At 41.9% G+C, this 24,621-nt stretch overlaps 1 non-coding gene across 1 annotated transcript; it reads left to right on the forward strand.

The window, feature by feature from the left end:
* The first annotated feature begins 18,962 nt into the window (after window positions 1-18,962).
* On the forward strand, window positions 18,963-19,035 carry trnar-ccu (transfer RNA arginine (anticodon CCU)). The gene has a single exon. It is a non-coding gene; the product is annotated as a tRNA-Arg (tRNA).
* The last annotated feature ends 5,586 nt before the right edge of the window (window positions 19,036-24,621 follow it).

Consider the following 24,621-nt stretch of genomic DNA (forward strand, 5'->3'; position numbering starts at 1 on the left):
AAAGAGGGATGAAGGTATCACCAAAGCACTTTAAACAGCTCTCAGCTTTTCCCATTTTCACTAATAATAAATGGGGCTTCATTATTGAGTTGTGTATGGTGCAAGTTCCACCGCAACCCCCGTACCTACTTATCAAGATGCTATTCTCCTATTTGCTCATCCAGGAAAGAGAGAGAACCTGTTTGAAGAATGTGTACTTGTTTGTGTGGGGGTATGTACATATCTTGCCTAGTGTGTGTGCGTGTGTGTGTGTGTGTGTGTGTGTGTGTGTGTTTGTGTGTGTGTGTTCAAATGTATTGAATGCGTGTGTTTGTATGCCTACTTTGCCAAGGGAGATGTTTATCTATTTACAGCCACCCACAAAATCCCAAGACCCTTTACTGTGGGGGCTGAATGAGCTGGATGAGTGAGCAAGAAACACAGACTAACATATGTCAGTAATATTTCATTAGTATGATCTATTTGTCTTTTGTTCACCGTTCAAAAATAAATAAATAAAGTCCATGAACATGTCATAATTACCTGGCACTGGTGCAATCCCACTAGCCTTCATTATACAATTTTACAAATACATTCTAAAAATTTGAAATCAAACCCTGGTTCAGAAGGCACTTTTTAATCAGTGTGTTAACATTGTAGTAAAGGACACATTGGTCACGTATTACCGACGTACACCGATTAGGTCAGGGAGTAGCCCTTTGCCGCACATCGTCATTTCACTCTATAAATATTACAGTCATATTGATTAGATACATATGCCTCTTTATAGCACTGCCCCCTGCCCTATAATCACCTTTGCAGTCTGACTTTAGAATAGTCCCATACAGAATAATCATAAATATTCATACATATGTACAGTAAATTAGGACAGCATATTAACATTATTATACTCATATGCAGTAGCAGTTCTGGATTGAATGGCGACCTGTGCGATGGCCCTAGATGGTCGATCGTCAACGGTCACGGTCATTGTACATCATTACACTGCCAATACAATCGTTGACGGGGCAGAACCCCCCCGCGCACACACACAGCCGTGCCGCCCTGTGCGATCGCACACTTCGCACATGCCAATTACCGCCACTGGTTTATGTTATGTGTTATGTCTTGTTTTCCCAAGTGACCCATGCTCATGTTTTGTCTTGCTTTCTTGGTGTTCGTTTCCACCTGTTCTTATTAACCTTATTCCTTGTGTCTACCAATCCGCTCCCTCCGGCTACTCGTGTCTTGTCCAGGTGTGCCTCGTTGTCTTGTCAGTTTGCTTGTGTTTAGTTCCATGTTTTCTGTCAGTCTGTGTTGGATCATTGTCATTGTCAGTCACGGTTGCCTGGTCATGTATTGTTTCCTTTTGTGGTGATTTTTTGTTTGTTTGTTTGTTACTTGAATCTTGTTATTAATATTTTGTTATTATTCCATGTGCCTTAGTGTTTTTGAAAATGTATTCTTTGTTGCACTACCACATGCCTCACTGCTTCCCTACATTTGGGTTCACCACCTCTTGCCTCCAATGCCACGAAAAGCTCAATCGTGACAGTGTGACTGTTTACAAACCAAGTCTGACACAATCAAACGTTGCTGTCAGCTAGTGGTATTTTACAGGCATGGCTGAAAAGTATTGCACGGCTTTCATGAAGCTTAAGAAAATCCAAAAGACACTTTACAGCACGGTAATACACAGTACCGTGTCAGTTCCTTTTATTTATTCCTCTAATTGGCCCAGTGGAATCTATTATTTGGCCTTGTAAGCTTATCTTGAGGTCTAGAAATTGACACACACTGTTCCCTATTTCTGACACTGTATGAACTGTATTGGGTAAACCTCCTCCTCCCACCGTGAATGAGAGCATCCCTACTGTAGTTTGCTCACTCAGCCCACACTGAACGCATCCTCACACTCCTGCCTCCACACATTGCTCAGCATCCTTCTCCTCCCTCTAATATCCCCTCCTCCTTCTCCTCCTCCTCCTCCTCTACTGTATGTCCCGCTCTCTCACTCTCTCTCTCTGTCTCCATCTCAGTGTTGCTCAGAGCAGTTGCTCGGCAGAGCGGCATTACATTGCACAGTGTGCATTTGCCGTGGCGTGTATGTGTCCACAGCGGCGATTGTAGTTAACTCACAGAAAGGGACAGATAGTCTGATAGAAAGGGAGCGTGAACAGAAGCGAAAGAGATATTTGTAGAGGCAGGACTGAGCGGACTGAAAGAAAGCAACACTCCTGATCAGTGTAAGTACTCTACTGTGTGTCCATGCATTATTCTCCATTTACTCACTATTGAGGGAGCTGTTTACCAACTAAATGAGCTCCATACCATAGTGACTTGAGAACAGTAGAAGTGCATAGGAAGCACGCAGCATCACTTTCAACTTGTTGGCTGGAGTTACTTCGGGTTGCTCCGTTGGAAATCATTGGTTGTTCTTTAGTTCTCTTGTGTGGGGTTTGCTTTTAAGTGGGTTATGTGTAATTTATTCAAGGTTACTTGTTTTGCATCTGGTCACTGTACTTTTGTTTTTTGTACTCGTGTCCAGGGGTTAGTGTTCATTTTACTTTTATAAATTTCTTTAATACTTTAGTAAAGTACTTTACCTTGGTTCATATGAAACAAAAACTGAATCAATGCTGAACTCATCTTTTACGTACAAGATACGTGTATTCTAGTGTTTCCACTTTTCCACGGAGTGTAATTCATGTGAACGGTGAGAACTGAACTGAATTTTGCTTTTTCTCTTTCTTTTTCCTTTTTTCCATTTCCTTTTACACTGAATTGTTCCATTCTCTAGAGATAACAAATTGCAGCGCTTAAGCATATTATGCCGCTTCGCAAATCAAGTAGAAAAGCTCCTGCTTGAAATGTTATCTAAATGCAGATGTTTTCAAAACATTAAACAGAGACAATACACCGACACCTGCACAACTAAAAGTGTGTTAGTTCCACAAATGTATGTGTGAATGTGTCAAGGAAAGGGCTTCCCTGAGGGATCACAGAAATTTTATTTTGGCGGCACTGGGCTCCTTTGTTGGGATTTCCTCTCACACCAAAGATGTAGTGGAAGACACTCGCTGTGCCGACTTCAAAACAGGCTTCTCGGCATGGAGGCTGGAGCAAGTGGCAGAAGTGTTTCGTGGGGCCACATGCTGGGAGATACTTACCCTTTTGATTTAAGAGGCAATGTAACTTTTTCAGGGTGGAGGCAAAATCAGGTCTGGTGTGTTGAATCACTGCTAGGTACTGGCAAATAAATAGAAAATACGAGAAAATATTTTGCCACTTCATGTTAAGTGTATTAGCATTTTTGTGCATTCCTTGGACCTATTTTTAATTTTGATGATGCCTGAATAGTAGTGCTGACACAGAACCTTTCGTGTTGTTAACCATGTGAGACTTTATTTTCGTAATTTGAATGACTAAATTCAGGTGGATGGTGGATCTGGGAGAATTTGGTGTTGAAGCTAATTAATATGGTTTGGCATTGTGAGACGGGCATTAAAGGTGACTCGATGGATGGTCTTGTTAGCGCCAGACTAACTTTTTTTTTTTTTTTTTTTTTTTTTTTTTTACAAGGAGCAGCGTGGCCCATAACTTAAATTTTTAGGGGGACAAATAGAAAATTTAGGTTTGCACACAATAAATCGACTTTCTAAGTAAATAGCCACATTGCCACTCATTTTGACTATATAAATGATAAATACCATAACAACAAATCTAGATACTGTGTGAAATGTGAAACTATTGGCAGTATTATTAGCAAATTTCATGTTCCCCGCATATTGTGGGTATCGACAAGACAAAGTGAACTCCCAACTTGTCACAAAAACAGAATTTCTTGCCTTTTTTTGCCACGACCGTTTCCTCACCAAACAAGTCCAACTCATCAGGATTTGTCTCCCCTGGCACACTAAGTTCATTGGGGAGAAAATAAGAACTGATTATCCTCTAAAAGCATTCATCTTTATTTGTGCATTCTTTCCAACAACTGATATGAAGTGTGGAGTAGATATTTGTCAGCAACATTTTATAATAATAAAACAAAAAATATGCAACTTTATTGGTCGCACATGCGCGAGAGGATGAATTATTTACTCGCGCTGGAGCCCTGCCTTGGAAGAGGCCTGCCCCATCGTTCTCATTCTTGTCTAACGATGTATTCTATTACCCAGAGATAATGCAAAATAGCGACATTAGAGCTAACAAAAGATCCTCCATTAATGCGCCTTTGCCTTTTACACAGAACCCATCGAATGTGGAATATTGATGCAATGGTGTGTACTTTCACATTGCTGCACACGCCAGAGTGAGACACTTAAGGCTGAGCGATGCGGCTAAGCGATGCGGCTGAACCCGAATGAACTCTTGCGCAGCGTGCGGGGTTCCGCAACTATTTGCTATTTTTTTTTTCAAAATATGAATTGCTGGTGTTGGGGTCGCAATGTTCCAGATTACATCCAATCAAAATGCTCTATCTATTCCTCTATCTTTTTATGGTTTAATAAATGCGCATCATTAAAAGCCTGTATAACAGGCTCGCTGTTCAGTATATCCAATCACTCAATGTGCGGGTGTGAATCGCCAACTGTCATTTTTTCACAATGGTCCGTTTGACAGCATCTCGCAATGTGCGGCAGGGCCTCGATGCATGACAACGTCAGTGCCACCATCTGGTGTGACATAAAATACGTGTTGGACGGCGTCATTGCTTTCCTCATTACAACCAGGGGAAGTGAGTGTGACGTGTGAAAATACACACCCTTGCATTCCTGAATTACTTTTACACAGCTGCCTTACCACCTCTGTCACAGTTCAGAAAACTTCTCCAAGGGCAGAATATTGCCAGAGGGTTTTGTCCCCACTACCCCTTTTGTTTTAGTGTTGTCTATATGAAACAGCAACCCACAAAAAAGCTGAAACATTACCACTTTAACAGACTGAATTCCAGTGTTTTAAATGGCACCAAGATTCTGCAGCTTGGGTCACTATCCCAGTCCTACCTATCTAAGAGCCCTTGTCTGTCAGGTATAGCTTGAGCCCCCAACCACAGTATTCCTCACCCTTGTCTGAACAATTACAAACCCATAACTTAACTGTCACTATTTACAGAAAACTGATGATTTTTTAAGACGAACCTCTCATTCTTGGTTTCAAATGTAGATTTCACTTTAAAAGTTAATGTCACAAAGCATCGCAAGAGTGTCCCTATAAATCAAACACCAACTCTTTAAATGTCCCCTTTTATCAAAATCCTATTTGGTCAAAAAGAGTCAGTGACATGGTTTATGTTTGATATCTATTCAGTTTGTCGATTGAATGCAAAAGATGAAAAAGGGCACCAAGCTTGCAAAAGATTTCCGCGTGTGACAGAAACATTTTACTGAGTCATTATCCAAGTACCTGCCCACTTTGTGGTTGCTACAGTCCCACTCATACTGGAAAAACTGTTTGACAATCCAGCTGTGTCATGTGCAAAGTCTTGCATCACCTGCCAAACTCAAAGGATTTGAGGAATAAATGGCTTCAATTTATTTTGGAAGAAATTCCTAAACATTGTGGAACCAGAATGGTGCTGTGTTTGGGCCCATTTCGTGAAGGCTTACTTTGTAAAATAAGTTTTCATACGCCGCATTTCCGGGTTTAGAGTACTTGTGTGTGTGTGTGTGTGTGTGTGTCTATATATATATATGTGATGTTGAATCAGTGTGTTTCTATATATATATGTGTGTGTGTGTGTGTGTGTACACACACACATATATATATACACAAACACATACACACACAAAACACAGTGGGGCAAAAACGTATTTAGTCAGCCACCAATTGTGCAAGTTCTTCCACTTAAAAAGATGAGAGGCCTGTAATTTTCATAATAGGTATGTATACCTCACCTATGAGAGACAAAATGAGAAAAAAAAAATCCAGAAAATCACATCTGATTTTTAAAGAATTTTATTTGGTCAATAACAACAAAAGTTAATCTCAATACTTTGTTATATACCCTTTGTTGGCAATGACAGAGGTCAAACGTTTTCTGTAAGTCTGCACTAGGTTATCACACACTGTTGCTGCTATTTTGGTCCATTCCTCCATGCAGATTTCCTCTAGAGCAGCGATCTTTTGGGGCTGTTGCTGGGCAACACAGACTTTCAATTCCATCCAAAGATGTTCTATGGGGTTGAGATCTGGAGACTGGCTAGGCCACTCCAGGACATTGAAATGCTTCTTACGAGGCCACTCCTTCGTTGATGTGTTTGGGATCATTGTTATGCTGAAAGACCCAGCCACATTTCATCTTCATTGACCTTGCTGATGGAAGGAGTTTTTCACTCAAAATCTCACAATACATGGCCCCAGTCATTCTTTCCTTTCCACTTATTAGTTATCCTGGTCCCTTTACAGAAAAACAGCCCCAAAGCATGATGTTTCCACCCCTATGCTTCACAGTAGGTATGGTGTTCTTTGGCTGCAACTCAGCCTTCTTTCTCCTCCAAACACGACAAGTTGAGTTTTTACCAAAATGTTGTATTTTGGTTTCATCTGATCATATGACATTCTCCCAATCCTCTTCGAGATCATCCTAAGGCTCTTTAGCAAACTTCAGATGGACCTGGACATGTACTGGCTTAAGCAGTGGGACACGTCTGCCACTGCAGGATTTGAGTCCCTGGCGGCGTAGTGTGTTACTGATGGTAGCCTTTGTTACTTTGGTCCCAGCTCTGGGATTTTTGCTCACCGTTTTTGTGATCATTATGACCCCACAGTGTGAGATCTTGTGTGGAGCCCCAGATCGAGGTAGATTATCAGTGGTCTTGTATGTCTTCCATTTTCGAATATGGCGAAATAAAGATGATTCTGATTCTGATACTAATTATAATAATTGCTCCCACAATTGATTTCTTCACACCAAGCTGCTTACCTATTGCAGATTCAGTCTTCCCAGCCTGGTGCAGGTCTACAATTTTGTTTCTGGTGTCATTTGACAGCTCTTTGGTCTTGGCCATAGTGGAGTTTGGAGTGTGACTGAGGTTGCGGACAGGTGTCTTGTATACTGATAACAAGTTCCAACAGGTGCCATTAATACAGGTAATAAGTGGAGGACAGAGGAGTCTCTTAAAGAAGAAGTTACAGGTGTACAACATGTTTGTAGGTGACCAAAATACTTGTTTTCCACTATAATTTGCTAATAAATTTCTCTCATTTGGTCAGTGGGAGAACTTGCACAATTGGTGGATGACTAAATACTTTTTCGCCTCACTGTATATATACAGTATCTATTGAATTCTGCTTCACTACGATAGTAAGACATCATCGAATGAGCGAACCGCTGAGATATTGCCAACGGCCAATCGTCCAATTAGAGCGTAGCTGCTGTCCATATTTACATTGAGAAGATGAGCAATCCAATGAGAGCAAAGCTTATTTACATGTTGTACTTTATATTAATGAGAAATCTGGCCGCCTCAAATGCCAGGCAAAAAGACCAACTAAAAAAGCTTGAAAAAGGATCATTTGGGCATTTTCACTCCAAATATTTTGCAAACCTGATAAAAAGGACATCAAAGATTCTTGTTTTGAAAATGGTGGAAAGGGACCTTTAACTAACAGTAATTTCCCTTAGTGAAGAATCAAGTAACATAGCATTTTATACTCTTTAAATAGATGGTTGTAGTAAACCTCTGTATGAAAGTAAATGTACAGTGTCATAGTGAGGGTTGTGTGTAAACTTGTGGGGATTGTGTTACATGCTGCAGTGACAGAATAGATATGCTTTTGTTCTCACCTGAAGCTTAATCCCTTCTCTACACAACAATGCAAGATGGATGGAGAACTATTTGAGAGCGAAGAGATATCAACATGTATGGAAAAGTGACAATTCCCTGTGACACCATATGCCATTGTGCGATTTATGGACAAAGATGCACTAATGTACTCTCTCAGGAAGAACCAAGAACAGGATTTGCATGTGAACAAGGGCTTTATGGGATATGCAAGCTGCTAATATGCCTTCAGAGAGATTTAGTGGCAAACGTTTGAAGCTTTCAGAAACAGGTGTTCTCCAAATCATAGCAAACACATTTTTCTTAACAGCTCTTGCACTATTTTTTTTCATTGAGCAGTCGCTCAGGACTGGGAGATGGCAAGAAGAAACTGCAGATAGTTCAATGTCCTTGTGTGTTTGGGGTTTTTTGCCAAAGTGGTTTTACTAAAGTACAGAGTGGCCAAGTGTACGAGCTGTTCCCCTGATAAAGAGAACAGCAAGAACATGGTGGTGAAATGTCAGATAACATTTCAGTCCATTATTAAGTCCATTTACTCAGTGGACATGATTTATAGATTTATACAACTTAGATTTTTTGGGAAGCATGGTGGCATAATGCAGTGGCCCCAAAGCAGATACTGCTCTGATTTACTGTTGGTGAAGTCCATCAACCTATACACATACTGTACATGGTACGTATGGTGATCTAGTGATGTAGCGTCAGTTTGCCCCTTCCAAATACTACCAATACTCCGTTTTAACAATGTTAATAGGTGCTAAAATAAACTAATCTCTGATTAGCCTTGTCTTAAATTGACTTTTCACAGAACACCACTGAAATGCAGACTGGCCAATCACAACTCAGCACAGGACAGAGGTCAAGCACTTTCCTGGTGGTGCACCGCTGAATTTAGTGATACATCTGCGAAATTAAATGGTCCAAGGTTTCATATCTATGCAATGCATTTTTATTTACATCGCGCCAAATCCCAACATAAGTTGTCTGAAGGAACAGAAGGTGATCAATGTATTTGCACTATTCAAAATAATAATGGTATGTTACCAACAAGTGGCGTGGCACCATATTATGAGCCCCCATACATCACCTTTAATGAGTGCCCCCGTCAAAAATACTTCGTGAACGGGTTGTTGTTTACTTCCAGAAATTATTAATTATTTGTCAATCTGGGGGGTGGGGGGGGGGTATACACCCACCCCTTTTTGACCCCCCTGTTGCCAACATCACCATCAACATGTCATATTTCCACACACACACACACAAAAAAATAATCTACAACCATACAGGTTGGCTTTTAAGAGGCATGCTGAGTGACAAAATGACACAGATCATTATGAAAAACACCATGCTTCATCAGCTACTCTTCAATTTCACTGTTTACATTTATCGTACAAGTTATTAACTTCACTAACATGGAAAACCTCACCCCATTAACTTTTCACCAGCCTGTATTTTATTGTAGCTGAATGAATTTTTCATTTCATATTATATAGCAGCCCGTAGGAGGCAAATTGACTAACGACAACCCCACATACAGTAATTACCAAAAAAAAAATAATTTACCAAAGTCAAAGAAATTCATGAACTCTCCTCCATCCGCAGTCTGCTCTTCACCACCAAACTCCCAGCTTGGATTGACAAAGAGACCTAAATTATGTTCATTTTCAATGGCTGGCTTTTTCCTCTCAGCCTTATTTATGTCAGCAGACTGCAGCCAGGACACACTCCTATAAATCTGTTTCTACTGCAGACCACACACATCAATGCCCCCACACCTCTCACATCCACATTTAAGCCTTTCCTATCACCATCCATTTTAAGTTAGCCCTGTGTATTTATTGAATTTTCAGACTGTTCTCAGGCGCCCTACAGAGCGATGTACACACTAACTACTTTTGGCCCATCTAAGCAACAAATCCCCCCCCATCCCCTTTTTTTACTCTCACTCATGTATTGTACACATACACTTAGCTGAAATGTTTTCTTCTGTAGATGCAGCTGCTTGACAGAAATGTAGTACTCAACTGTAAAATATTTTGCCTTGGATGTGTGAAAGGCTCTTCTCCACCACTCCTCACCAAGAAAGGGGGCTGTGGAACAGTGTGGCTTTGGGAAATCAAGCAGTCTGAATCATGACGGAAAGTAGGAGAAGAGCAGGAAACATTTTTAGCCCTGCATACAGTACAGTGGTAATCATAATTTTAAACTGTGTCCAACCAGGTAACATTTAAAGTTTTGACCATTTGTCAATTTAGAATGATAATGCTTAAAGACAACATATTATAGAAAATTGACTTTAAATACTATTAACTGGGTCTCTGGAGTGTCTGCTCACCCATCAAGTGTGTCAACCTAGTATGTTGTTATCTGGCTATTTTTGAAAATGTGTCGTAGCACGCGTGCGCGTGAGTTTGAGTGTGTGTTTGTTTGTGGAGGGTGAGCATTTGCATTTGGCCATGTGTCCACATGCACAGATCCACAGCTGTGATAGGGACGTTGCCTTGCTCAAGGGCATCTGGTTACCATTTTTACATTTTATGTCAACACTGTACTCGAACCTGTGCCCCTTTGGCTCCAAAGGTCAAGTCCTTACAGATGAACTACTGCCACTCCATTGTTTTCTTCTCTTTACAGGTGCTTACATTCACAAGTCAGGCGAAATAATAAAAATACAAAAATATTTCCTGTCTCGTCACCTCTGGGTCAAAGATTGGATGGCACAGTCTCTGGCCACTCCTAGCAGATGAAAAAGAAGTGCTAACAAAAGATCTTTTTCTGTGTCTTGTGAGAGGAAATATTCAAGGCCTTGGATGAATATGTGCACTGTGCTGGACCCTATCTGGCTTCATTACTCAAAATGCGTTTTAAAAACAACAATGACTTCATTTCACTACATCATTTATACAGTAGGGGAGCAGTGTGTGAAGCGAGCAGGAGAGGGGGGGGGATGAGGATGAGGAAGTATTTGCAAGTCTACATTTGACATTGTATTTTTTTCTTTATTAGTTTTTATTTTTATTTTTGACACTACTATCAATCTATCCATCCATCCATCCATGTTCTGTAACACTTATCTTCGTTAGGGTCCTGGGTGTGCCAGAGCCTATTCCAGATGATTTCGGATTTCGGGCGAGAGGCGGGGTCCACCCTGGACTGGTTGCCAGCCAATCACAAGGCATATACCGTATATACAAACATACGCAAACAAATTATATAATTCTTGAAACTTAAAGCTAACCCACATTTATCATCAGGATAAAACATTTTTTAGTAAAGCTATCAATTTATAGGCACTACTTTTGTCGTAGCAGGCAATATGTCTTGCTTCAAATTGTCAGGATTGCAAGACAGCGGAGGGAAAAAAGAGATTTTGCGTTTTTGATATCATTGGCATGGGGTGGAAATTTTGCCTCTCCCAAAACGAGACTTTTCAGCAAACCAAAAATAAGGTGAACCATTAACATTGAATCATCAGAGAGAGCAAGGCATTCCCAGGCATTTTGAAAACCTTAGACTGGTCAATAATTTGTAAAGATAACAGACCCACGTGGGGACTGACCAATTAGTATAGATTTATGAAAAAATTTGGACATTCGCCCAACAGTGACAAAATACATTTATTTGTCTGTATTTTATTTATATACTTAGTCTATTAATCAGTCATTCTTTCAACATCTTGGCTTATTTCATTTTCTGTTGAATACTCCAGCATGTCTTCATCTATGTCCTTCTCCTTCCATCACTAAATTTTGCATAACTCTTCTTTTATGTCCTCTCACTCCATCATCCACATCCGCAAAACTTAATACCACCACCAACCCCCCAACCCTCTCCCTTCCCACCGGCCCCCCGCTACCCCTCGCCCACAGTTCCAGACTGATTTGCCTCGCTCGATGACGAGGCATTTGACAGGCCTGCTGCAGGAAGATAGCACGATTGAATGCAAGTCCCCAGGGTGGGAGGACGAGTGTAAAAAAAAAGAAAAAAAGGGGTGAAGTGGTATTAGCTGGTGAAAAGGGGGTTGGCACCATGAACCAGAGAGAAGATGGTGTGGGTGGGATTTTTAGGAAAGGGAGATCCAGGCTTGGAGCTTAGGGTGAGCCAGGCAGACTGTGAGAGGAAGAAAGTGTGAGTTGAAAAGGTTAATACAGCTTGTCAGTTCCAAAAGATCAAGGGCAATCATAAAGAATCTCGAGATTGTTTTTTGTAATGATTATCATTGAAGTCATTATTTGTGATGAAGTGTTGCATAAGATTGCAAGAAACATCCAGAGATACATTTTTCTGTGCCCCTTTTTTTTTTTTTTTTTTTTAGTATTTAATATAGTGTACAGTCCAAAGGTATTTGGACAATTACAGAGTTTTAATGCTTTTCCCTTTTTACTATAGCACAATGGTTCGAAATAAAATAATTAAGGTGTCATTCTTGTTCAATTATTTTGTCTGCTCATAAAAACAAATTTTGACCTGAAAACAACAGGAGGGCTAGTCTGAAGAATTAACATTCTAGTCTGAAGAATTAACATTCAACTTTTTTTTGGATACATTTTACTTTTAACTCTTCTCATTTTACATTTTACTTTTAACTCTTCTCTCTTTGCCAGTGGGATGTGTCACTTCTCTTGTAGTTTTGAAATGAGTGGACTGTCAATCACGGCACATTGGTCCTGCTGGTAGTATGCTTTGGTGACAGGTTGGAACAAGGACATTTCACTTCTTAAATCCGTAGAGATGAAGAAACTCACCGAACCATTGCACACGCCGGCCGGAAATAAACTACAAGAAAGACTTTAACCCATCACATTGCCATTTCTTCTTTCTCCCCATTGTCCTTCTGTGTAGTTCTTCCATACGTGTAAATGTTTTACATTGTATGGTTTTATTTATTTCTTGACTGTCACTGTCATCCTTTATGCCTCCTTACCTTATTCTCCTTTTATTTTTCCTCCTCCCATCCATCAGCTTATTTCCAATCATCCCTGGTGCACCTGACAGCCAAGCAGGGGAGAGAGAAAGTCATGCGGACGGATATGTGTGTGCGTGCGTGTGTGTGTGAAGGGGAAGGGTCTTCATATTCTTGTAAAGGGCCTGGACGTTGACAGCTATGGGAAAGGACAGCTGATCCTTCTCATTGTGAGACAGAGGGAGGGGAAGAGTTGACAGGGCTAGAGGGAAGAAAGACTAGAGAAGGAATAGGGAGTGTATGAGATACAACTGAGTGCTATTAAAAAGTCCATTCAATTTTACAATTTCAATCCACGTGTCCAGCTAAATTTTCCATGTTTCAGATGTTTGAGCTGACACTAAGGTAAAGACTCCCAAATTGTTACAGATGAGATTCCATCCATCCATCCATTCTCTGAACAGTTTATCCTCACTAGGGCTGCCGCAGAGGAGAGGCCATTGTTTTAAAAAAAATAAATAAATTGGTACCATTTTTAATGCAGTATTTTATTCAAATACAGTATTTAAGAAATTGAATAGAGATGAAGATGAGCAGACCTCTTATATTTACGACTGTATGAATAGTCACTTTCCCAAAGTCATCAAAGCTTTCTAGGAAAAAAAATTACTGTAGTCTGCGTTGTAGCATTTTAGAAAACAGAAAACAACAACAAAACAGCAAAAAAACAGTAACACCAGCTGTGCGTGTGCTATTATATGATATAATTCCTCCCGTACCCTAGAGAAATTTAACTTTGTAGATATGTGACAATTTAGTTCATCAAAATAATTCCATATCGGATCGGTCGTGGCCCGGGTTAACAACGTCCGCCCCCGGCACCGTTAACCTGGAGGGCACCGGTGGAAATTTAGCTACTGCGGGTCGAAGACAAAGGAGAGGTGGAAAGCGGGTTCTGAGGCAGAAAGAGAAGAGGAAAGCACAGAGCCTAGAATTTAATGTGGGGATTATGACAGGAAAATCTCGGGAGTTGGTTGACATGATGATAAGGAGAAAGGTTGATATATTGTGTGTCCAGGAGACCAGGTGGAAAGGAAGTAAGGCTGGAAGTTAAGGGGCAGGCTTTAAATTATTTTACCTTGGTGTAGATCGGAAGAGCGGCACGGTGGCCGACTGGTTAGAGTGTCAGCCTCACAGGTCTGAGGACCCGGGTTCAATCCCTGGCCCCGCCTGTGTGGAGTTTGCATGTTCCCCCCGTGCCTGCGTGGGTTTTCTCCGGGCACTCCGGTTTCCTCCCACATCCCAAAAACATGCATTAATTGGAGACTCTAAATTGCCTGTAGGCATGACTGTGAGTGTGAATGGTTGTCTGTTTCGATGTGCCCTGCGATTGGCTGGCAACCAGTTCAGGGTGTACCCCGCCTCCTGCCCGATGACAGCTGGGATAGGCTCCAGCACGCCCGTGACCCTAGTGAGGAGAAGTGGCTCAGAAAATGGATGGATGGATAGATCGGAAGAGAAATGGAGTAGGGTTTATTTTAAAGGAAGAGTTAGCTAAAAATGTCTTGGAGGTGAAAAGAGTATCAGATCGAGTGATGAGGCTGAAACTTGAAATTGAGGGTGCTATGTTTAATGTGATTACTGGCTATGCCCCACAGGTAGGATTTGACCGAGAGGTGAAAGAGAAATTCTGGAAGGAGCTAGACGAAGTAATTCTGAGCATCCTAGACAGAGAGAGAGTCGTGATTGGCCCAGATTGTAATGTGTCCATTGTTGGTGAAGGAAACAGGGGTGGTGAAGAAGTGATCAGGCATCCAGGAAAGGAACTTGGAGGAACAGATGGTCGTAGACTTTTCAAAAAGGATGCAAATGGCTGTAGTAAACACTTTCTTCCAGAAGAGGCAGGAACCTATCCTGACCTACAAGAGCGGCGGTAGAACCATGCAGGTAGATTACATTTTCTGCAGATTATGTAATCTGAAGGAGGTTACTGACTGTAAGGTAGTTGAGAGTGTGGCTAGCCAGCATAGGATGGTGGTGTGTAAGATGACTCTGGTGGTGGGGAGGAATATTAAGAAGACAAAGGCAGAGCAGTGAACCATGTGGTGGAAGCTGAGAAAGGAAGAGTGTTGTGCGGATTTACTGGAAGAGGTGAAATGGGCTCTCGGTGGACAGGAGGCGCTTACAGAAGGCTTGACCACTACAGACAAGGTGATCAGAGTGACAGGCAGGAGAGTACTTGTAGTATCTTCTAGCAGGATAGGAGAGAAGAAGACTTGGTGGTGGAACCTCACAGTACAGGAAATCATACAAGGAAAAAGGTTAGTTAAGAAGAAGTGGGACACTGAGAGGACCGAGGAGAGGCGAAAGGAATACATTGATATACGACGTAGGGCAAAGGTAAAAGTGGCAAAGGCCAAACAAGAGGCATATGTTGACATGGATGCCAGGTTGGACACTAAATAAGGAGAAAATTATCTATACAGGTTGGCCAGCGGGATACAGATGGGAAGGATGTGAAGCAGGTTAGGGTGATTAAGGATAGAGATGGAACTGTGTTAACTGGTGCCAGTCGTGTGCTGGACAGATGGTAAGAATACGTTGAAGAGTTGATGAATGAGAAAAATGAGAGCGAAGGAAGAGGAGAAGAGGTAAGTGTGGTGGACCAGGAAGTGGCAATGCTTAGTTAGGGGGAAGTGAGAAAGGATGAAAAATGGAAAGGCAGTTGGTTCTGATGACATTCCTGTGGAGGTATGGAAGCATCTTGGAGAGGTGGCTGTGGAGTTTTTGACCAGCTTGTTCAACAGAATTCTAGCGTGAGAGAAGATGCCTGAGGAATGGAGGAAACATGTTCTGGTGCCCATTTTTAAGAACAAGGTTGATGTGCAGAGCCGTGGGAACTGTAGAGGAATAAAGTTGATGAGCCACACAATGAAGTTGTCGGAAAGTGTAGTGGAGGCTAGACTCAGGACAGAAGTGAGTATTTGCGAGCAACAGTATGGTTTCATGCCAAGAAAGACTACCACAGATGCATTATTTGCCTTGAGGATGTTGATGGAAAAGTACAGAGAAGGTCAGAAGGAGCTACATTGTGTCTCTGTGGTTCTAGAGAAAGCCTATGACAAAGTACCCAGAGAGTAACTGTGGCACTGCATGCAGAAGTCTGGAGTGGCAGAGAAGTATGTTAGAATAATACAGGACATGTACGAGGGCAGAAGAACAGCGGTGAGGTGTGCTGTAGGTGTGACAAACGAATTTAAGGTGGAGGTGGGACTGCATCAGGGATCAGCCCTGAGCCCCTTCCTGTTTGCAGTGGTGATGGATAGGCTGACAGATGAGGTTAGACTGGAATCCCCGTGGACCATGATGTTTGCAGATGACATTGTGATCTGCAGTGAAAGCAGGGAGCAGTTAGAGGAACAGTTAGAAAGATGGAGGCATGCACTGGAAAGGAGAGAATGAAGATTAGCCGAAGTAAAACAGAATATATGTGCATGAATGAGAGCGGTGGAGGGGGATGACTGAGGCTACAGGGAAAAGAGATAGCAAGGGTGGAGGACTTTAAATACTTGGGGTCAACAGTCCAGAGCAATGGTGAGTGTGGTAAGGAAGTGAAGAAATGTGTCCAAGCAGGTTGGAACGGGTTGAGGAAGGTGTCAGGTGTGTTATGTGACAGAAGAGTCTCTGCTAGGATGAAGGGCAAAGTTTATAAAACAGTGGTGAGGCCAGCCATGATGTACGGATTAGAGAGAGTGGCACTGAAGAGACAACAGGAAGCAGAGCTGGAGGGTGGCGGAAATGAAGATGTTGAGGTTTGCCCTAGGAGTGACTAGGTTGGCTGTCCCGCTGATGAGCGGGACAGCCAACCTAGATGTTCGATGTTTTGGAGACAAAGTTAGAAAGAGCAGACTTGGATGGTTTGGACACGTCCAGAGGAGAGATAGGGAGCATATTGGTAGAAGGGTGATGAGGATGAAGCTGCCAGACAAGCGAGCTAGAGGAAGACCAAAGAGAAGGTTGATGGATGTCGTGAGGGAAGACAAGAGGGCAGTTGGTGTTAGAGAGGAGGATGCAGGAGATAGGCTTACATGGAAAAGGATGACACGCTGTGGCGACCCCTAATGGGACAAGCCGGAAGGAAAAGAAGTATAAGAAGAAGAAGATATGTGACAATTTGCTTTGTTGAGTCTTTAAAATCCGATGTTCAGAACCAGAAGATCAGGGCTAAACAATATTGTTTTGGATAAGCTCCAAATTCTACATTGTACAACCCCAATTCCAATGAAGTTGGGACGTTGTCCATCCATCCATTTTCTGAGCCGCTTCTCCTCACTAGGGTCACGGACGTGCTGGAGCCTATCCCAGCTATCATCAGGCAGGAGGCGGGGTACACCCTGAACTGGTTGCCAGCCAATCGCAGGGCACATAGAAACAAACAACCATTCGCACTCACAATCATGCCTACGGGCAATTTAGAGTCTCCAATTAATGCATGTTTTTGGGATGTGGGAGGAAACCGGAGTGCCCGGAGAAAACCCACGCAGGCACGGGGAGAACATGCAAACTCCACACAGGCGGGGCCAGGGATTGAACCCAGGTACTCAGAACTGCGAGGCTGACGCTCTAACCAGTCGCCCACCGTGCCGCTTGGGATGTTGTGTTAAACATAAATAAAACAGAACACAATGATTTGCAAATCATGTTCAACCTATATTTAATTGAATACATACATCCTTCAAACACGCCAGTTTCCCTCTCGTCATTGTCAGAGTCAGTCTCGTTGCCGTGCGGCTCCTCGGAAATGATGCTCTTTTACGAAAGCTCGAACAACAGTGCAAGCAGACACGTTAGCCCAAGCGTCCACAAGCCATTCACAAATTGTGGCGTAACTCGCCCAGCGCTGCCTCCTAGTCTTCGTAAAGCTGTGATCGCCATCTGTCATCCATCGCTCCCACGCCGCTCGCAACTTCACTTTGAACACCCTGTTTACACTGATGTCCAGCGGTTGGAGTTCATTAATCTATTGCTCAAGTTGGTCTTCCAACTCGGGCCACCTCGTCTTGTTTCCGCGGAAACTCAGTTTCATCTTCTTGACTTGGCGAAGCTCGTTTTCCTGCTTCCTCCACTTGCGAACCATGGATTTGTTGATCTTGAATTATCTCGCGGCTGCTCGATTCCCATGTTCCTCCATGTAACTGATAGCTTGCAGTTTAAACTGTGCTTTGTAAGCGTGTCTCTTCGTAGGTGCAGTAAGGAATGCAACCAGCAAAGTTAATTTGAATCTTGAGATACATCAAAACATGTAGCTAACATTTAAGAATTACAGATGGGAAATTTTCGGGAGGTCCCAAGTATTTGGACAAAATGACATGACTGTAAATATAAACGTAATTGTTGATATTTCACAAAATTAAGAGTTTCCACACTGGATATGCTTAGCCAGGCCTTCACTGCAGTCATCATTTGCTGCTTGTTTGTTTTTGTCCATCGCAGATCCAAATCAGGTCACTGATTTATTGGATTGAGGTCAAGTGGCTGACTTGGACATTTCTTTGCCATCACAAGTTTATTTCAAATTGATTCTTTGTGAGAAAAGTGATGCGCAGCTTACGGTAACAACGGCAATTCCAAAACAAAAAAAAAGTCATCTTAACAGGGTTACAGGATAGCAGCACGGCTCCAAAGGATTTTTAAAGGAATTAATTTGGAATGTTTCTCTTTGCAGTACATTCAAACAGACAGCATTTGCTGTTCCATTACTGAGCTCCTGTCACAAGCACTCAAGGCAAAGGATTTGTAGTATGTTGTTTTTGAGCTCCAGAACCCTGTTTTTCAAATAAGACTAATTAATATCTTCCCCTCAATCCGCCAAAGGTCTGCAGAAAGAAACCCATGGGAAATGTCCCATACTTTATCTAAATGCTAATGTGGTCATACTATCAATAAAAAAAGAATAAGCCCTTTTTTCCCCCTTTTTTCTTTTGGGATAAATTATATGAATAACCTGCTATTGTATTAACATGACCGAAGTTAAAATATATCGAGAAAAAGGGGTAAAACCAGATTTTTTTTTTTTAGTTCTTCCTACTCCTTTTAAACATGTAAACTGTGTTGCACAATGACATGTAGTGATGTTATTTTCTTTCCTTTTAAAGTTTCCCTTTACTTTCAGTTATAAATAAAATCCCGTGAAAAAATGCCTCCCTCTCAAATTCTTAGATTTTTAGTCTACTTACGTTCATGCAGCTTTAAAATGCTAAATTTATTTATTAAGGTAAAAAAGTAACTACTCAGCCCCAGTAGCCTAATGGATAAGGCACTGGCCTCCTAAGCCAGGGATTGTGGGTTCAAATCCCATCTGGGGTGGTTTGTGATTTTGCAGTCACTTTGCCAGACTATACAAATTTGTTTATGGGTTGTGCTGAGCGACTCCCCACTGCTCGAAAAAAATAAAATAAACAGAACACCAAAATAACATATCCTCCTATTAATCAATGAATGAAACATTCCGGTTTAAAATCTTCAAGAGCATGCAAAATCTTGGACCCTCCACATCCTGGTCAACACCTCTTCGAGCTCCTTCCCTCTTGTAGGCACAAACTAACAAATGAAAACTATCAGACATTCCAACAGCTTCTTCCCTCTTGCCATCAACTTCTTAGACAGTTAACTTACAATTCCATTGTAACATGCTGGCAATTTTGTCTTGAGATTGCTCTGACATCTCTGTCTGACCAATTCTATATAATTTGTGCACTCACTGTAGTAGTCTCGCCACTCTGCACTATTTGCACATCTGTTGTTGACTAATGCTGGCCACTCATGTGCTTGAGAAGTATCTGCACCATTTTCACAATTGACATTGTTCCAGATTATTGGACTGCAAGTGACTTTAAACTGCTTACATTTCTTGAAGTCTCTGGATCATTTGCACAATGGTCACTGTACGAGACTATTGCTCTGTTAGTAATTTCAAACTGCTCTAAATTGCTGCTCTGCATCATTTGCACTATGGTGGTGATAGTTATATCTATTCTCTATTGTGCAAAGAGCGCGGCGCAGAGAGCGAGAGCGGCATGGCTGCAGTTTTAACTGTAAATAATACAAAACGTCTTTGGAGTATGGAACATGTTAATTTTGATGCAAGTTATTTTGTCAAGCTGCTCACCTATAGCAATGTATTTGGAACTAGGAAGCACACAATAATTCCTCGTGGTTCATGAAAACGACTCGTCTATGATGAGTACTATACGTCAACAATGTCACCATGACCAAGTACAACGGCACACCAACTTTGGATAAAATGTCAAACGAAAATTGCAAATATTTTCAAGTTTTTAAAAATATTTATTTACAATAACTTTAAAACAATAATTTTGTAGTGTACAATGTACAGGTGTATGGGTGCATAGGTGCTAAAAAAAAGTGCTTCAATGTAACGGGAAATCGGCTGTATTGGATGACCCCTAACCCTCGGACAAGGATGTATAAAAATTCAAATGTATCATTTTCTTGTTCAGCAAAGTTTGTACCTCACTAACATCTGAACAGTAAGGCTATCATAGTGCTAACAAAGTGCTACAATGTATAAGGGAGTAACTCCCGCTAGAGTCTCGTGGCTAGACTCTAAGCGCAGGGGTAATCAACAAAACTTAAAAAGGTCCAAATCGAGAAATCTGTTCAGCAATGATGCCGGCATTTTCCTGCTTCCTCCACTTGCGAACCATGGATTCGTTGATCTTGAATTCTCTCGCGGCTGCTCAATTCCCATGTTCCTCAGCGTAACTGATAGCTTGCGGTTTAAACTGTGCTTCGTAAGCGTGTCTCTTCGTAGGTGACATTTTCGGGGGTCCTTAGCCAAACCGATGTTGTTTTGCACAATGCACATACCGGCGCTATATACCCACTGGGGGCGTGCCTTTAGCATCCTCTTTAACTTGCAACCTTCCCCCTTTAACGTCCGCATGCTGTCCTCAGTCACGTCTGCCTTTCCTCTATATAAGCAGCGTGTCGGCAGTAAATGCTCCCAGTCAGTCAAACAGAGCGCTCATCAAAGTCACAAAACATTTACAGATTTTGGAACTCGGTGCACACATAAGGCGCCCCGTCAATTTTGGAGAAAATGTAAGACTTTTAAGTGCGCCTTATGGTCGGGAAAATACGGTAAATGTGTTTCGTCTGGTCCTTCATGTTTTTTTTTTAAGAATTATCCACATCTTACATATTCCGCCCGGGTAATCAAACATATGAGCACAACTGTGTGCTCTTATTTTCTAAAGTAGGGCATTGCATTTAAAAATAAAGTAAGTAAATAAAAAGAGAAAGTTATACATGTTCACTAGCACAGTGACGTTTGCCTCACCGTTCTGAGGACCCGGGTTCAAATCCGGCCTCGCTTGTGTGGTATTTGCATGTTCTCCCCGTGCCTCTGGGGGTTTTCTCCGGGTGCTACGGTTTCCTCCCACATCCCAAAAACAGGTGTGAATGGTTGTTTATTTATATGTGCCCTGCGATTGGCTGGCGACCATTTCAGAGTGTACCCCGCCTCTCGCCCAGTGTCATTGTCTCGAACACCCCTGCAACCCTAGTGAGGATAAGCGGTACGGAAGATGAATGAATGTATATACTGTACGTGTTCATAAACTTTAACGCGCCTAACTTCAGAAATATAAAGTTTGAGTTTCTCCTTTTCTGTTTGGCATCATAACAGACACAACAGTGAAGTCAAACAATTTGACAGTACATATTGAATTTTTTTTCGAGGTTATGTTTGTTCAAAACCCTTATGTAAATAATGTTTTTTCTCCGTCTTTAACCCAACTTCCACGCCAAGTCTCTTTCCACACCCCTGCTACATTTCTCCTCATCTCTGTCTGGGCTGGACACAGTCAGTGATTACCACCTGAGATCGGATTTGATTGGCTGAAGGGAGTGGCTAAACTCGCATGTGATTGGTCAGTACGGTTTGCCACTACCGCAAAGCCTGGAATGCTGTGCCGCTTAAAATAAAAGCGCCCTATATGTCTTGAATTATAACCTTTCTTTTCATGGCTACGGTGCAGGTCCATATGGGGTTGCTTCTGGGTCTGGACACGGACCGTGGTCCGCCAGTTAGGGACCAGTGCTCCAGTGTAACCATACATGCAAGAGTCTTCTTGCTTTGAATCAGAGTACGTAACTTCCATTGTGGTCCAGTGTAGAGCTGCAAAAAGACCACTGAATGCCCACAAAGCATAGGGTGACTTCCTCCTTTGATCCTCTCTGAATTGAGGTTTTGCAAGTTCTTCTGAGGTCCTGATGTCCTACCCGCTTCTCTTGAGTACAGGGGCAGACCTATAGTTCACTATAGATCGCTAAAGATATAGTTTATTTATAAATGAATAAATACTTAAATAACATATTTTTTTCGAATCAAATCTACAAGAAGAGCTCCCTTCACATTGGAATTTGGCATACGAAAGGTTTTATAATACTACAGCTATAATCGGGCCCTTGCACCCCAGCCACGTACTGGCAGTTTGAGGTCCTGGCAGGTTGGGATATTGGCACAATGAAGGGCCGCAAATTACCCCCGGGCGGTAGGTTGGACACCACGCTGTAGGACATATAGAAAGTTATGGCCCATATTGAGTAAATGTGGGCCACACAAAAATAGCGTATGACCCGCAAATGGCCCCCAGGCCATAGGTTGACACCGCTGCTGCAGGACAAGTGCAAAAGTGTGACCAATGCAAATGTTGCATAAAGGTCCGGCTGCACAAAATGGGAGGACAGGCTGCAAATGACCCCTGGGCCATAGGTTGAACACCACTGCTGTCAGAAGCGCAAAGCCGTGTAACAAGTTATATTGAGAAAATGCAGGCCATACAAAAATGGGGGATGGACCCCAAATGGCCCCCAGGCCATAGGTAGGACACTACTGCTGTTGGACAAGTGCAAAGCCTTTTCAAATGTTATATTGAGTAAATGCGGGTGTTGAAAGAAGGTAATGAACTCTTAGGCCTACTACACTATTGTATGTATTGTCAGTAATGATGGTCAATCTTTTGACTACTGAGAATGTTACATTTAAAAGGCCGTAGATCATTTTCTGTTGAGTTTAGGACATAGATTGTAATTACAATTTTGTTCGTGTGGGGGTGCTACAGGCGGCACGGTGGACGACTGGTTAGAGCGTCAGCCTCACAGTTCTGAGGACTCGGGTTCAATCCCCGGCCCCGACTGTGTGGAGTTTGCATGTTCTCCCCGTGCCTGCGGGGGTTTTCTCCGGGCACTCCGGTTTCCTCCCACATCCCAAAAACATGCATTAATTGGAGACTCTAAATTGCCCGTAGGTGTGACTGTGAGTGCGAATGGTTGTTTGTTTGTATGTGCCCTGCGATTGGCTGGCAACCAGTTCAGGGTGTACCCCGCCTCCTGCCCGATGACAGCTGGGATAGGCTCCAGCACGCCCGCGACCCTAGTGAGGAGAAGCGGCTCAGAAAATGGATGGATGGATGGGGGTGCTACACGCGTGTAGGAATTTCCGCAGGCGTAGTAGGTCCAACGTAGTGCAAGAGGTCTTTGATGAACTGTCACCATGTTCTGTTTTCGGCAACCTCAGAAAATCTACGGTTGAAGAGCCGCCACCGGCATACAGTAAATCGGGGGAAAAAAAGCTCTTGATAACTTTTAATGTCCCAGGTGTAGAGATGGTACTGACCCAGTTTGAAGTTAATCGAATGAAATCTGTAGGACAGGTTCGCAAAGAAACAATAGGGACCTCACAGGTCTACCTGCTCAGGCCGTATTAATAATAATAATAATAATAATAGGAAGAAGAAAAAGAAGAAGAAGAATATATTGTGTCAAAAGTCACACTGATAAACGCATACGCAGGACGTGTGTATGAGTGTGGATTAGAAGAAGACAAGCCATATTGCCTTACCATTTGCTTTAAGGCATCTTTGGTCTCTTAATCCCCAAAAGTAATCTAACAGGATTTAAGTCATGAAAAACAAATGTGTGCATAGCTTGTATAAAATATAAGATCATCGCAGTCCCTTTTAGCTGAATATGGGATGTAAAATGACCAGAAATTATTTTATGTAACAACAAAATGAGGAAGATTTGAAATTAAAGTTGAAAATATTATTTTTTTTATGATTGTTAATTATTGCTGATCGACTTTTCTCCAAGGAGACAAAAATGAACAAGAAACATTATACTGTACTAACATTGGCTGAGCAGGTGCTTGAATTTAATTTGCATAATAAGTGGTAGATTAATAGAATTAACAGTGCTGCTATGATTGATCTTCTGTGCTTCGGGAGCTAATGGCGCAGGAGACAAGAATATGAAATGAAGACAGAAAAAAAACATTGATCATTAGGGCGAGGATGATCATTCAAAACCTCATCAAAACACAGAGATTTGTCAGGAGTTTCTCTTGAATGCAAAAATTATGGCCATCCAAATTGTGGTGATTTACCAACTTAAAAGGGTAAAATAACCCTGAGTCGATATCACACTAACATAGGCCAGGCACGATTGCACATAAGCAGATTCACAGGGGCCCAAAATCAAAGTGAGTCAATGCAGTTGTTCCTACCTCAATGTAATGACCGTCAATTTCAAGAATAGAAATAAATAAAGTGTCAAAATAATCCACATGCCCATTACAGGCTTTGTCAAACTAGAGCATGTACGTGAATATTATAGACGTGTAATAAATCATCGCAGATCCCACAGTTATTAATGATAACTGCTTCCTTGAATAACGCTAATACACAGAACAACTGAAAATAAGACACAAATTCATGAAAGTTGTAGAAATAGAACCATGAATGAATGCAACACAATGTGCGTGTGGGACAGCAGGAGACATAATACACTGTACGAATTGACCCAGTATGAATAACCCATTACAAGATTTCATGTTGGAAAGTTTTAAGAGGGACTTTGTGACTCTGG

Source organism: Phycodurus eques, chromosome 19, assembly GCF_024500275.1.
Source record: "Phycodurus eques isolate BA_2022a chromosome 19, UOR_Pequ_1.1, whole genome shotgun sequence".
NCBI lineage: Eukaryota > Metazoa > Chordata > Actinopteri > Syngnathiformes > Syngnathidae > Phycodurus > Phycodurus eques.